The following is a 14,479-nucleotide window of genomic DNA, read 5'->3' on the forward strand; positions in this document are numbered from 1 at the left end:
CCCCGGTCTTTCTGTGACCCCGAGGGTCCTGAGACCGCACTGTCCCGGGAGGATTCCACCCCCCGCTTAGCCACTGGAGCGACGTCCCTCAGCGGAGCCGACTTCTAAAAGTTCCGATTTTGTGCTCAGCGGCTCTATCACTTGCCAGAAACGGCCGACGGAGGCCCCCTCCCCCGCTGTCTATCCTCCCGAATATCGCCTCGGATTCACTTCTCCGCACGTCCTACCTTCCAGTAAGTGGTCGCTTCTCTGTTCAGAGAGTTGTTGCTACTCTCCTCTTCAATCTCCTGTTGAGTTCGTAGGTGTTCAGAATGGTTTGATCCCTATTCAGCTGAATTCCTGAGACCAGACCCATTTTCCTTCTTTTTTAAGTTTTCTTTTCTCTCTCTTTTTCATGGCTGTTGTTTACATGCTATTTATATGTTTTTCTAAAAGCTATCTTACTCTAAAACATTTTTTGGGGCCACAAAACACTTTAGTTACAAAGTATACCTACTGACTACTATGGGGCAGGTCCTGTCACCATGGAAATCACTGCGGGGAGGGTTAAAGAAAGGTGGTGCCCACCCAAAGGGCCAAGCTCCCGCTCCTAGCCACCCTTCCACCTCAGGACAAAGTTCCCATTAGAGCCTGAGACTGGGAGGTAGGCTTAGAGCCCACGAAGGATGGCGGGCCTCGTGGGGACTGAGGTGCTGGTGGGGGCCAGCTGCTCTGCAGGCACCCAGGAAATGGGCAATGCTGGGAATGGGCAGGAGGAGGGAGAGCAGTACCCAGCAGGGAGAGCTGGAGGAGTACAAGCCAGAGAGGAGGCAGCAGAGGGCAGGGCCCTGGGCACTCCAGGACTCTGCGGCTCTGAAGATCAGGGCAAAGGGGTCAGGTCATATCTTGACATCCTGCAAAGGCGTCCACTTGTGCTGGTAGCTGCTTTTGCCAGCCACATTGCACCTTGGCGGGGAGGGGTGGGGTGGGGGGGTTCTCCTACATCAGAGAGTAGCTCTTGCTCAGCCTCGTGTAGCTCCTCAGCAGCTGTGGCTATCCACGGGAGTAGGTGATGGTGAACCTGGTCCACCTGCTTTTGATTTTGGACATCCATTACCACAGCCACCACCACCCCGACCCAGGTGATGAGGAAGAAAGGCCCCAACACATAATCTGCCGTAGAGTCACTATGGGCCGGGGGTGGGGGGGGGCACTGGGCACTGTGGTGCTCCTCCTGACATTGGCAGCCGGAAGGCTGGGTGGTCAGCACACGAAGTGGTGCCGTGGGGGCCACCTCCACTGGGTCCTCTCCCGCTGCTGCAGTCCCAGCAGGAACACCCTTGGTTGGCTTCCAGGCCTGAGAATTTTTTTTTTTTTTTGTAACTACCTATGCCTTTTTCCCCCAGAATATTTTGGACATATATTGCCTCCTCAGCCAGTGAAAGATCAGCCTCAGAGGCAGAACAGAAAAAAAATATTTGAAGAAACAAGGGCCAACGTTTTTCCAAATTTGATAAAGACTATAAACTCACAGACTCAAGAAGCTCAGTAAACCCCAAGCATAAGAAACATGAAGAAAACTACACTGAGGAACATTGTAATCCAATTACTCAAAATCAATGATAAAGAGAACACCTTAAAAGCAGCCAAAGGAATTATGTATAAAGGAGCAAAGACAAAGAGGACAGCAGATTTCCTATTGGAAAAAAAAATGGCAGGCAAGAAAGCGGTGTGGAGGGGCGCCTGGGTGGCTCAGTCGTTAAGCGTCTGCCTTCGGCTTGGGTCATGATCCCAGGGTCCTGGGATGGAGCCCCGCATCGGGCTCCCTGCTCAGCGGGAAGCCTGCTTCTCCCTCTCCCACTCCCCCTGCTTGTGTTCCCTCTTTCGCTGTGTCTCTCTCTGCCAAATAAATAAATAAAATCTTAAAAAAAAAGAAAGCAAGCAGTGTGGAGCATCTTTATAGTACTGCATGAAAAAGTCAAACCTGCTGACTAGAATTCCGTAACTCACACAAGTATCTGTCATAAATAAAGGTGAAATAAAAGCTTTTTTTTTTTTTTAGACATACAAAAACGGAAGGAATTCATCACCAGCAGACCCGCACGCACTACAGCAAAGGTTAAAGAAGTCCCTTAGGCAGAAGGTCAGTGACACCAGATGAAAATATGGAACTACATAGAGAAGGAAGAGCAACTGTGTGGGTAAATACATAAAACATTTTTTCTTATTATCTAAATCTCTATTTTTTTAAAGATGTATTTATTAGAGAGAGAGAGAGAGAGTGCATGTGCACGTGGGTGAGGAGGAGCAGAGAGAAAGGGAGGGAGAAACCCAAGCCCAAACACTGGGCGCAGAGCCTGACCCGGGGCTCAATCCCGGGGCTCCATCCCGGGGCTGGATCCCGTGACCCAAGACCATGACATGGAAACCACAACCTGAGCCGAAACCAAGAGTCCAACGTCCAACCAATTGCGCCACCTAGGCGCCCCTATCTAAATCTCTTTAAAGGACAGTGGACTGAATAGAAATAGGAACAATGTAGTGTAGGCCTTATAGGGCATGTAAAAGTAAAATGTAAACCACAGCCGCAGAAAAGTGAGGAGGAGAGAGATTAAACCGCGGTGTGGTCCCTCCTGTACGTGTGTTAACGTGGTTTGCAGGTGAACCGTGCTAAGTTAAAGACATACTGTAAACCTGCAGACAGCCTCTTCTTGGCCTTTCAGGTTCCTTTCTGGTAAACTAGGCACATTAGTTTAATGATAATCTATTTTTACTTGAATGAAAGGAAAGTCCTTTTGTAAACTGATAAACAAAATGTCGTGTTAGCCGTTTTCCCACCAACTTGCACTTCTTTGCGGTGACAGCGTCCTGTGACAGGTGATTTGCGCTGTAATGGAAAGGCAGTGTTTACTCATTTTGTCTCAAGCTTCCTTCTTTTTCTCTCTTCATCTCTCTTGTTTTGTCTGTCTCCTTTTCCCACACAGGGGATTCCAGAATCCCAGCGCTTCCAGTAGGTGAAGTGTTGGTCCAGGGTTGGAAAGAACGTGGAGGCAAGAACAGCCCACAAGTGCTGGGTGAAGGAGGAAGGTCCCGGGGGACGGACCAGGTGAGCTGCTGACCATGGCTGAAGGCAGACAGCCAGACACACCCGGCTGAAGGTTTCACCGTGGTTTGGTTTTCACTCTGCTGAGCTCCGGATCCACATGGCTATATGCCTCCTGCTCTTGTCGAGATCACCAGGGAGTTCCACAGGCTGTTAAAATCAGTGATCAGTTCTCAGTCCTCAGGTTTGACCTATCAGCGGCCTTTGAAGTGCTTGGTCACTTCAACCTCTTTAACACGCTTTGTTCACCTGGCTTCCAGGGGATCACTCTTTCTGGGCTCTTCTCCTGCCTCCTGCCTGTTCCTTCTCTGTCTCATTTGCCAGTTCCCCCTTTCCTCCCTGACTCTTAAGTTTCGGAGGGCCTCAGGGTTCAAATCTAGGGCCACTTCTTTTCTCTACATATCACCTCCCTTCATGTCTAATCCAGGTTCTAGAAGTTATTCGGTCCAGCCCAGGTCTCTTCCAGACTGGACTGCAGATTCCATGTCTCCCTCTGGGTGTGTATGCATCTCAAAATTAACATGTTCAAAATCGAACTCTAACCTTCCACTTAAAATCTGCTCTCAAAACACCTCCCCCCACCCCCGGTCTCAGTTAATGGAGCTACATGACAGTCTCTCTCTCTCTCTCACCCTTCCATCTGATCTGGTAGCAAATCCTGGGGACTTTATCTTCAAAGCATGTCAGGATCAGCCACTTCTCACACCTCTGCTACTAGAGGTAGCCAGTCTGAGCCACCATAGTCTCTCTCCTAAATTATTCTAACTGGCTCCTAATTGATCTCTGCTTCCATCTTTGACCTTCTTCCAAATATTGTCTATTCTCAAAATAGCACTCAGAGAAATTGTTTCAGAATCGAAGTCCATCATGTTACTCCTCTTCTCAAAACCCTTCAGTGGGTCCCATCCCAACCAGTAAAGCCCAGATCCCGGTAATCTGGCCCCAGCTCCCTCAGACCACACTGCTCTTCTCTCATTGGCTCTGCTCCAGCTACCAGGGCCTCTTTGCGCATGCCTAACTCACTGCGCATGCTCATGCCTCCTTTCGCACTCGCCGTTCCGGGTGGGCGCGTGGATGCTGGTCCCCGAGCGAGGCAGCGTTATTACTGTGCTAATGGAGCATAAGCTTCAGACCCTTCATTACATGTGCTAATGGAGCATAAGCTTCAGACCCTTCATTTTTTTAAAAGAGGGTCTCCAAATGGCTTAAAGATCAGGCCCCACAAATCTTAGATCTACTCCTGTTCTCCAGATATCTGCATGGTGCACGCTCCACCTCCTTCAAGTTTTTGTTCAAATACCACCTTCAGAAGTGCCTGGCTGTCTCAGTCAGTAGAACATGCAACTCTTGATTTTGGGGCTGTGAGTTCAAGCCCCACCTTGGGCCCACACCTTGCTTAAAAGATAAAAACTCTTCAAAAAATATCACTTTTAGCATAAAATTATTTTATTTATTTTATATATTTATTTGAGAGAGAGCACGAGCAGAGAGAGAGGCAGAGGGACAAGCAGAATCCCCACGGAGTGGGGAGCCGGAGGGGGCTCAATCCCAGGACCCTGAAACCATGACCTGAGCTGAAGTCGGATGATTAACCAGTTGAGCCCACCCAGGCGCCTCCAGCATAAAGCAACTGTAAATTGTACCACCAACCCTTTATTTCTGGCAACTCCCTATCTTCTTTTCCTACTTTATGTATATTTGAAGCACTTATCACCATTGGCAATACTAATATTTATCTTATTTTCTCTGTCCCTCACTAGATTTTAGCTCCACAAGAGCAGGGATTTTGATATCTTGTCTAGGTATATCCCCAGCACCTAAAGCAAATAGTAAGTGCTCATAAATTTTTGTTGACTGGAGGAACTTCTACTTTTGCAGTGAAGGAGTGGAATAAGGTAATTTGTATTTCTAGATTCCAAAAGAAAGGCAGCAGGACCCTGGGAGGAGAACAGAGATAGAAGGAATGGAAAAGATAGGTGGCTCTGTGTTCACCAAGGGCCCAAAGCCTATGACACCCTGACGACCCTCCTATGCTGGTGTTTGGTCTGGAGGTACAGGGCCAGCAGAATATGGATGTCCTGTGTGGGGCTGATGACCAGAAGCAGGAACAAGGATGAGGGCCCACTTCTGCTCTATCATTTCTAAGGCACCTCCCTGTGGAAGGATGCTTCACTTCTGAGCAGTATCCTTGAAGTCCTCCTTCTGCTTCAGAGACTTCTTCCATGATAAACCCTGTTCCCAGTAATGCTCTAGGACACTTGCTAGCCCTAGGGGGCCACCGAACACCTAAAAAGAGTGGAGGTAGAAGGGAAGCAAAGATAAGAGTTAGAGGGTCAGCAGTGGAATTAAAGGGTAGGTAAGATTAGTCCAAAGCCAGGGAAGTAAGACACAGCAGGGAAGTCCAGGACAGATCAGAGTAGACTTGGAGCTGCTCAAGATTCATGATTCTGGACAAATGCCACGAACGTGCAGGAGTTCTCAAGGCTCAGCAGTAAGTGGTACGAGCTGTGTGGTTCAGGGGCCAGGAGGCTTGGTGGTGGCAGAAAGCACAGGTGCATCTTGCCGACAGAGCTCCTAAGGCCCAAATCTCCTGCCAGTTGTGCCTGCCACCCAGGACCTATTATCAGCTGACTTTGATCTTTGACAGGGTCACTGCCTTTCCAGGGCTATCATTTGGCCTGGATCTCAAAGCCTTGTATCCAGCTGGGAGTATCCAAAGGACTTGAGAGATAGAGCAGTAGTCAGGAAAGCAAGTTTCTAAACATCCTCTAGGGATTGAGTTTGCTACTGATTTAAATGCCACTGAGCATTTGGGAGCAAAATGATGCATTTTTTGTATGGTTGTTTTGTTAAGGAGATAAATACCTATGACTTTGTGGTTGTGAACAAATTTCTTCAGCCCTCGATTTGAGAGGCATCTTCCAAAGCCTTATTTTAATTAATTTAAGCCCATTAGATTGAATTTCTGAGTGTTTCTGGCCTAAACTATGTTGTCACACTCAGATTAATTTCTCCTAGATGAGAAGCAGGGCAATTATGATTGTACACATGTGAGTCACTCATCACTGGCAAAGGCTACTGATATTTGAAAGGGTATTATTTACCTAACACGGTCAGTGATACACTGCTGAATGATAATATTTAATTAGACCATTAACTCAACATACAGCCTAATTCTTTCTCAACTAAATGGAGAGCGCCACCTCTAGCCAGTTTGGTTCATTGCAGTTTCTCACAAGTGCTGGTACCTATGTTGGTGAGGGGTGCTGGACTCTTTTCTGGCTCTCCACCTTGTCTCCTGCTTGTATGCCCTGGATCACGAAGGCGGTGAAGTTCATGGAGGAGTCAGGAGGGTAATTCTACTTTTAACTTTTTGAGGAAACTCCAAACTTTTCCAGAGTGGCTGCACCAGTTTGCGTTCCCACCAATGGTGCACGAGGGTTCGTTTTTCTCCACATCCTCACCAACACTTGTTTCTTGACTTGTTTTTAGCCATTCTGACAGGTGTGAGGTGATATCGCACTGTGGTTTTGATTTTCATCTCCCTGACGATGAGTGATGATGAGCATCTTTTCATGTGTCTGTTGGCCATCTGGATGTCTCCTTTGGAGAAGTATCTGTTCATGTCTTCTGCCCATTTATTAATTGGATTATTTGGTTTTTGGGTGTTGAGTCGTATCTGTTCTTTATGCATTTTGGATACTAACTCTTTATTGGATATGTCATTTGCAAATATCTTCTCCCATTCTGTAGGTTGCCGTTTAGGGTTTTTTTTTTTTTTATTGTTTCCTTTGCTGTGCAGAAGATTTTTAGGTTGTTGTAGTCCTAATAGTTTATTTTTGCTTTTATTTCCTTTGCCTCAGGAGACATATCTAGAAAAAATGTTGCTACAACTGATATCAGAGAAATTACTGCCTATGCTCTCTTCTAGGATTTTTATGGTTTTAGGTCTCACATTTAGGTCTTTAATCCATTTTATTTATTTATTTATTTATTTATTTATTTATTTAAAGATTTTATTTATTTATTTGAGAGAGAGAATGAGAGAGAGAGAGAGCACATGAGAGGAGGGAGGGTCAGAGGGAGAAGCAGACTCCCTGCTGAGCAGGGAGCCCAATGCTGGACTTGATTTTGGAACTCCAGGATCATGACCTGAGCCGAAGGCAGTCGCTTAACCAACTGAGCCACCCAGGCGCCCTCTTTAATCCATTAAAAAAAAAAGATTTTATTTATTTATTTGAGAAAGAGAGAAAAAGAGGGAAAGAAGGAGAGTGCGAGCAGGGGGAGGAGCAGAGCCAGAGGGATAAGCAGACTCCATGCTAAGCATGGAGCCCAGCATGGCCTCCCTCTCAAGACCCTGAGATCATGACCTGAGCCGAAATCAAGAGTCAGATGCTTAACTGACTGAGCCACCCAGGCGCCCCTTTAATCCATTTTGAGTTTATTTTTGTGTATGGTGTATGATGTGTGTGGTGTAAGAAAGTGGTCCAGTTTCATTCCTTTGCATGTAGCTGTCCAGTTTTCCCAACACCATTTGTTGAAGAGACCATCTTTTTCCTACTGCATATTCTTGCCTCTTTTGTCAGAGATCAATTAACCATATAATTGTGGGTTTCTTTCTGGGCTTTCTCTCCTGTTCCATTGATCTATGTGTCTATTTTTTTGCCTGTACCATACTGTTTTGATTACTACAGCTTTGTAATATAACTTAAAATCTGGAATTGTTATACTTCTAGTTTCATTTTTGTTTTCTTTTTTTTCAAGATTGCTTTGTCTGTTTGGGGTCTTTTGTGGTTCCATACAAATTTTAGGATTATTTGTTCTAGTTCTGTGAAAAATGCTGTTGATATTTTGCTGGGGACTGCATTAAATCTGTAGATTGCTTTGGGTGGTATGGACATATTAACAGTATTTGTTCTTCCAATCCATGAGCTTGGAATATCTTTCCATTGGTTTATGTTGTCTTCGATTTCTTTCATCAGTCTTTTATAGTTTTCAGAGTACAGGTCTTTTACCTCCTTGGTTAAGTTATTCCTAGGTATTTTATTATTTTTGGTGTAATTGTAAATGCAATCATTTTATTAATTTCTTTCTGTTGCTTCTTTATTAGTGTATAGAAATGCCATGGATTTCTGTACATTGATTTTGTATCCCACAACCTTACTGAATTCATTTATCAGTTCTAGTAGTTTGTGTGTGTGTGTGTGTGTGTGTGTGTGTGTGTGTGTGTGTGTAGTCTTTAGGATTTTCTGTATATAGCATCATATCATCTGTATGCAGTGAAAGTTTTACTTCCTTCTTACCAATTTGAATGCCTTTTATTCCTTTTTCTTGTCTGATTGCTGTGGCTAGGACTTCCAGTACTATGTTGAATAAAAGTGATGAGGTGAACATCCTTGTCTTGTTCCCAGGGAGGAGAGGTTTTAAGGTCACAAGGCAAGATAGTGGCAGAAACTGGATGCTGGTTTTTTGATTCTTGAGAAGTATTCAGAGTGTTGAACTGCTAATTTATAATTAGACTCTAGAAAAAGAGTTCTTTCTAGCTTTGTCATTTTGATGCAAGCTGCCCTTAAAAATCCTGTCTCTCAGAGCACTTTAAGAACAGGGAAAACGAGAACAGGAGTGGTCACCACCATTTTTCAGGACTTCCCTTTGGCACTCTCCCCTCAGGGCAAAGGTGAAGTGGTAAATAAAAGCAAAAAGCTTGTGTGTTGTTCCACCAAACCTTAGGAAACAAACACTAGAGAGACCTCAGAAGATGAACTAAATATCGGCACAGATGTGAGTGGCTGTCCCACACTGTTAACACAGCGTTCCTGGGTGACTCCATTGCTATCACAGGAATCAGGTTACCTGCTACCTCATGGGGGAAGTTCCTTTCACTTTGTTCTCTGCCTCTGGCTAAGACTGTGTAAATATTGGAACCGGTTTCAGGACAACTCTGCCCTCTTGGCCTCCAGTGGAATTAGGGGAAAAGTCTGTACTCGTGCCTGGGTGGAAAGGTAAAGGGGAGTAGCCTTGGGCATACCTACGAAGGGAACCCTGGAGGCAGGAGCCGGGGCTGTGGGCAGGAGCTGCACTCCAGAGTGTTGGGATTCTCCCTTTGATTACCTTGGAAAGTCTTACTGGAGGTTTTAATGCTGAAGCAAGCAAGGGTGAATGTGCCTATTTAATGTTGTTATTCCTTCATTTATTTACTTAATAAATATCTATAGAATGCCTTTTATGTGTCCAGAATTGCTTATAATATCCCCTCATATTCCTTCCAGTTGGCTTAGCCCCTTCAACTAAGTCCAGCTTGCCTGTTCCAGCATATGATAGGCATCCCCACATACTGCAGTATGCTGCCGTGTGCATTGGCCACATCTCTAGGGTTGCCCCTCTCTCTCCCTTTCTCCTATTTCCCCTTCCTCCTTTGGGGACCATGCCTTGCCCATGCCCCACCCCCACTTTTGGTTCCATATCTTAGTTCCTTGGATCCTGGAGGCTTTCGTTTGTTGTTTGTTTTTTAACCTACTATACATTCAGTATTAGTCTAGAATGTATGTTCCATAAGGGTAGGAATTTGCTGTGTCCAGTGTCTACATCGGGGGCTAGCTTTCCACATAGCAGGGGCTCAATAAATATTTATAGAATAAATCAATGAATACTGGGCAATTTAAAAAAGTGCGTAGGGCAGCACTACTGCTCTCAGACATCTTCTTAATTTAAAATTAATACGCCAGGATTAGGAGCTCCATTCCCTCCCCTTGAGCATGAGCTAGACTTAGTGACTTATCTCCAAAGAATGAATATGGAAATGGAAAAATAGGAACTTTACTGGGTAGAAATCTGGCAGACATTTCCTTAGCCAAGTGTCAAGGTTAATGTCATCTGTGTTAAGTTATGTTGATAATATATATCCTTGATATGATATGATGAGGAAGGCACTTCACCTCTGTGGTATTCTCCCCCCAAGACCGAATCCCGGGAACCATAAGAAACACATCAAACAATTGAGGAGTAGTCGACAGAATACCGGATGCATTCTTTCAAACTATCAAGGTCCTGAAAAATCAAAGCAAGACTGGGAAGCTATCATAAATTAAAAGAAAGTAGGAGACATGACATCTAAATGTGATGTGGTATTTTAGATTAGATCCCAGGGATGGAAAAAGGACATTAGTGAAAAAAAACTAGTGAAATCCAAATAAAGCCTGGAGTTCAGTTAATAGTGTTGTGTCAGTATTAGTTTCTCAGTTTTGACAAATATGTTTATATAAAATGTTCACATTAGGTGAAGAGTATATGGGAATTTTTCTGTACATCTAAAATTATTCAAAATAAAAAGTTTATTAAGGCGTAAAAGAAGCAGTATATTCTCCCTCTCTTTTTTAAAGATTTTATTTATTTATTTGACAGAGAGAGCGAGAGAGGGAACACAAGCAGGGGGAGTGGGAGAGGGAGAAGCAGGCTTCCCGCTGAGCAGGGAGCCCGACGTGGGGCTCGATCCCAGGACCCTGGGATCATGACCTGAGCCGAAGGCAGACACTTAACGACTGAGCCACCCAGGCACCCCTATTTGTTTTTTTTTTTTAAGATTTTATTTATTTGTCTGTCAGAGAGAGAGCAAGAGCACAAGCAGGTGGAGCAGCAGGGAGAGGGAGAAGCAGGCTCCCTGCTGAGCAAGGAGCCCAATGCAGGACTTGATCCCAGGACTCTAGGATCATGACCTGAGCCAAAGGCAGACGCCCAACTGACTAAGCCACCCAGGTGCCCCCAAACTCCATGATTATTGTAATAGCTATGATGTTAACTATCCTGAATAGTCTGGATTAGTAATTATAGGACCTGCAGTAAGAGCAGTTTTAACTCCTTTTATTTACACTTCATTTCCTTTTCTTGCTTTCCAGCCTTGCCATCGAGTGTCTGGGTGTAGTGTGTCTCTTTGGCACTCCTTAGGGACATGACACTGGGCCTCTGACTTCCTGCTGCAAGTCCTTCAACCATGGGTGAAGCTCTATTACTATTGTGTGCGTGTGAGTGGGACCCATCCCCTGAACCAGCTTCTGCTTATCAGAACACACTCCATGCAAGCAAGGCTCTCATCCTTCTCTCTTGTGGCTGCCGCAGCCTCACATCATGCAAGAAAATGAGCAGCCATTTGAGGAAACACCTCTAAGGATGACCTGCTGTGCCCTGAATGCCAGCAAACATCTCGCTTCCCTGCACACTGCCAGTTCTGCCTTTGCTTCCAGCTCGCTCAGTCCTGGAAGACGGGGCTGCTCAGTCTGGTGGTCTTTTGCTTCCAGCTTACCACGTTGCCCTTTGTGCTTCTCCTCATGTCCCATGCTCTCTTTGACTCCACTCTCATTGGCCCACTAGGATGCCAACTTGTGTTTCCATCCCCTGCCTCCCCATACCCGAGCCAGTGATGGGAGAGAGGAACGAGAATACTGGGCAGTTGCACTGGAGGCCGGCTGCAGAACCTGGTGAAATGGGAGGGATGAAGAAGTAAGGAGAGGTTCCAGAAACTCTTGGTCTGCCTGAAGTAGTTTTCCACTATGAGGAAACATTGTGCTAGAATAACCCAGAGATAGCCCAGCTGGCCAGGATCCCCTACAAAAGGACAGGTTGCTGGTGGTTGTATAACCGTAAGAACACACCTATTATAACCCACCGAATCTGCCAGGAGTCAAGGGGACACTGCAAACACCATGAAATTCAAACTCCCCAGCTCCCCACCGCACCCCACCTGAGCCCAGCCACTCCTCAGCCTCATCTCTTTAGACTCTCTTCATTTCTATAAGCTCTTCCTTCCGGTATGGCCACTGATTTGGCCCACAACTAGTCTGGATTCCTCAAACTGTCAACATCATGAAAGACCCTGTCCCCAAAAAGAAAAGGCAGGGCACTGTTCTAGATTAAGAGAGACTAAAGAGACATGATAAGTAAACATAAGTCATTATCCTCAGTTGGAATCTTGACCAAGGGAAAAAAACTACAAAACCACAAAAGGACATTATTGGGACAACTGAAAAAATCTGAGTACAGATGAACTGGATCCTACTACTGTTATCAGTGTTAAATTTCTTGAATGTGACAATATAGTATCATGGTTGTATAGGAGAATTGCCTTATTGCCTTGTTCCTTTGAAATAGATTCTGAAATATTTGGGAGTGGTGTGTCGTGATGTCTGGCTGCAACATACTTTCAAATGACTCAGCAAAGTGTCTAAGTGTAAGTGCACGTATGTGTGTTTAGGGAAGGCAAACATGACCAACTGTTAACGATTGGGACTTTAGGGGCGCCTGGGTGGCTCAGTCGTTAAGCGTCTGCCTTCGGCTCAGGTCATGATCCCAGGGTCCTGGGATCGAGCCCTGCATCGGGCTCCCTGCTCGGCGGGAAGCCTGCTTCTCCCTCTCCCACTGCCCCTGCTTGTGTTCCCTCTCTCGCTGTGTCTCTCTCTGTCAAATAAATAAATAAAATCTTTAAAAAAAAAACAATTGGGACTTTAGATTATGGTCGTATGGGTGTTCATTATACTCTTCATCTTTTCTGTAAGTTTAAACTTTTTCAAGATAAAAATTTGGAGGAAAAATATTCTATCGATCTTTGAATTTGCAATCCAAGGCAGTCACCTCCTCTATGAAGCCTGCTGCTTGGCCCCAATCTGAAGGAACAGCTCCCTCTTCCATCCTCCTGGAGCCCATGGTTTTGCCTGTTACATCATCGAGCACAAGCTGCCCTGGAGTGCCACAGTCCCTCTCCTCGGGCTGTGAACCCCTGCAGGGCAGTGACGGCAGGGGTCTCAGGAGGAGGAGAGGGTGAAAAGCAAGGCTTGCCACAGCCTAGCTTGGCCTGAAGAGCAACCCTCTTGCCTCTGACCTGTGCCCTGAATGCCAGCAAACATCTCACCTCCCTGCACGCTGCCAGTTCTGCCTTTGCAGTAATGGCCCTCCCTGCTCCTTTGGGGTCCTGCCCTCCCAGACAGAAAGAGGGACCAATTCCAGAGTAGAGGGATCTATTTCAATGTTGTCTCGGGGTCCAATTAGGGAAGCAGATCACTCTGAGTGGGTATATTAAGGTTAGGGTTCTGCCGAGGAACAGAATCAACAGGATGTATATAAATGAAGAGAGGGGTGGGAAGAGCAAGGGTTTGGGGGAGAGAGAGGGAAAGAGAGAAAGATTTTAAGGAACTGGCTCACATGATTGTAGAGGCTTGGCAAGTTCAAAATCATCAGCATAGGCCAGCAGGGTAGAGACCCAGAGAAGAGCTCCAGAGAAGAGTCCAAAGGTGGCCGGCCAGCAGAATTCCCTCTCCTGAAGAGGTCAGTCTTCCTATTAAGGCCTTCATTTGGTTGGATGAGGCCATCCACGCTATGAAGGATAATCTGCTTTACTCAAAGTCCACTGATTTAAATATTAATTTCACCTAACAACATATTCACAAAAACATTCAGAATAATGTGTGACCAAATACGTGGGCACTGTGGACTAGCCAAGTTGACATACAAGATTCAACATCAACAGCCATTCCATGTTAACTTGGCATCCATACATATCTCCTTAAACCGCACTTACTCTCCAAATAAAGACAATAATAAGGTAATAATTCCACCTAACTTGATATGACTATCTTGTATACAATTGAAAATGCACTAACCCTTTCCCTAGAAGAGGATGCAAAGTCCTTGGATGATGTTTATTCTCCTTGATATCCCATAACTGAAATACTATGCCGTAAAGTTAACAATACTATGATATAAAGTCAGAACATCTTATGTTACATAAGGGGGTAACAGAGGAAAGAAAACAAAGATATTAAACACACACACACACACACACACCACAAAATAAGGAAGAAATCCTCATGACAATTACAGTCCTTGTTTTCTGTAACTGGGAATGTGGTTGTAGCTGATATTTATAATTACCTTTTCCTACTGCCCATTCCATATTCCCTTTGTCCTTGGCTGATGTGTTTCTTTACCTGGTAGGTTGCCCTGAACCATCATTCATGGAGGATCAAGGTCGTTAGTAATCTTGCCTGAATTTGATTGTTGTAATTTTCCACTGACTTTAATGACAGGGCACCGTAATACTAAGAGACACCCTTCAGGGATCTCCTATACTCCACACATACTCTTTCTTACCTCCATTGTGATGTTCAAGGGGTATGTTTTTGCTCCACCTTCTCACAACTGACTCTGTCTAAAGCTACTTGGTCATCTTGAAATCTTTCTCAAGTCCTGATTCTGGGTCATGCTCAGGGCATTCTCTGGATATTTCCTTCTGTTCAGGCCATTTCCTATGTTCATTTATGTCTACATATACCTGGTAGGGGGAGCTTAAGATGAAGTTGGTTGGAGCTGCCCTTTGGCATAATTTTTTCTTAATTATCTCTAATCAGCGGC

The 14,479-nt window shown here is 45.2% G+C and overlaps 1 long non-coding RNA gene across 1 annotated transcript; it reads left to right on the plus strand.

Annotated features, from left to right (window-relative positions):
• The first annotated feature begins 2,050 nt into the window (after positions 1 to 2,050).
• On the plus strand, positions 2,051 to 11,993 carry LOC113916343. Its single transcript, XR_003517914.1, has 3 exons — positions 2,051 to 2,180; positions 2,964 to 3,085; positions 10,975 to 11,993. It is a non-coding gene; the product is annotated as an uncharacterized LOC113916343 (long non-coding RNA).
• Positions 11,994 to 14,479: the final 2,486 nt, after the last annotated feature.

Source organism: Zalophus californianus, chromosome 1 (genome assembly GCF_009762305.2).
Source record: "Zalophus californianus isolate mZalCal1 chromosome 1, mZalCal1.pri.v2, whole genome shotgun sequence".
Lineage (NCBI taxonomy): Eukaryota > Metazoa > Chordata > Mammalia > Carnivora > Otariidae > Zalophus > Zalophus californianus.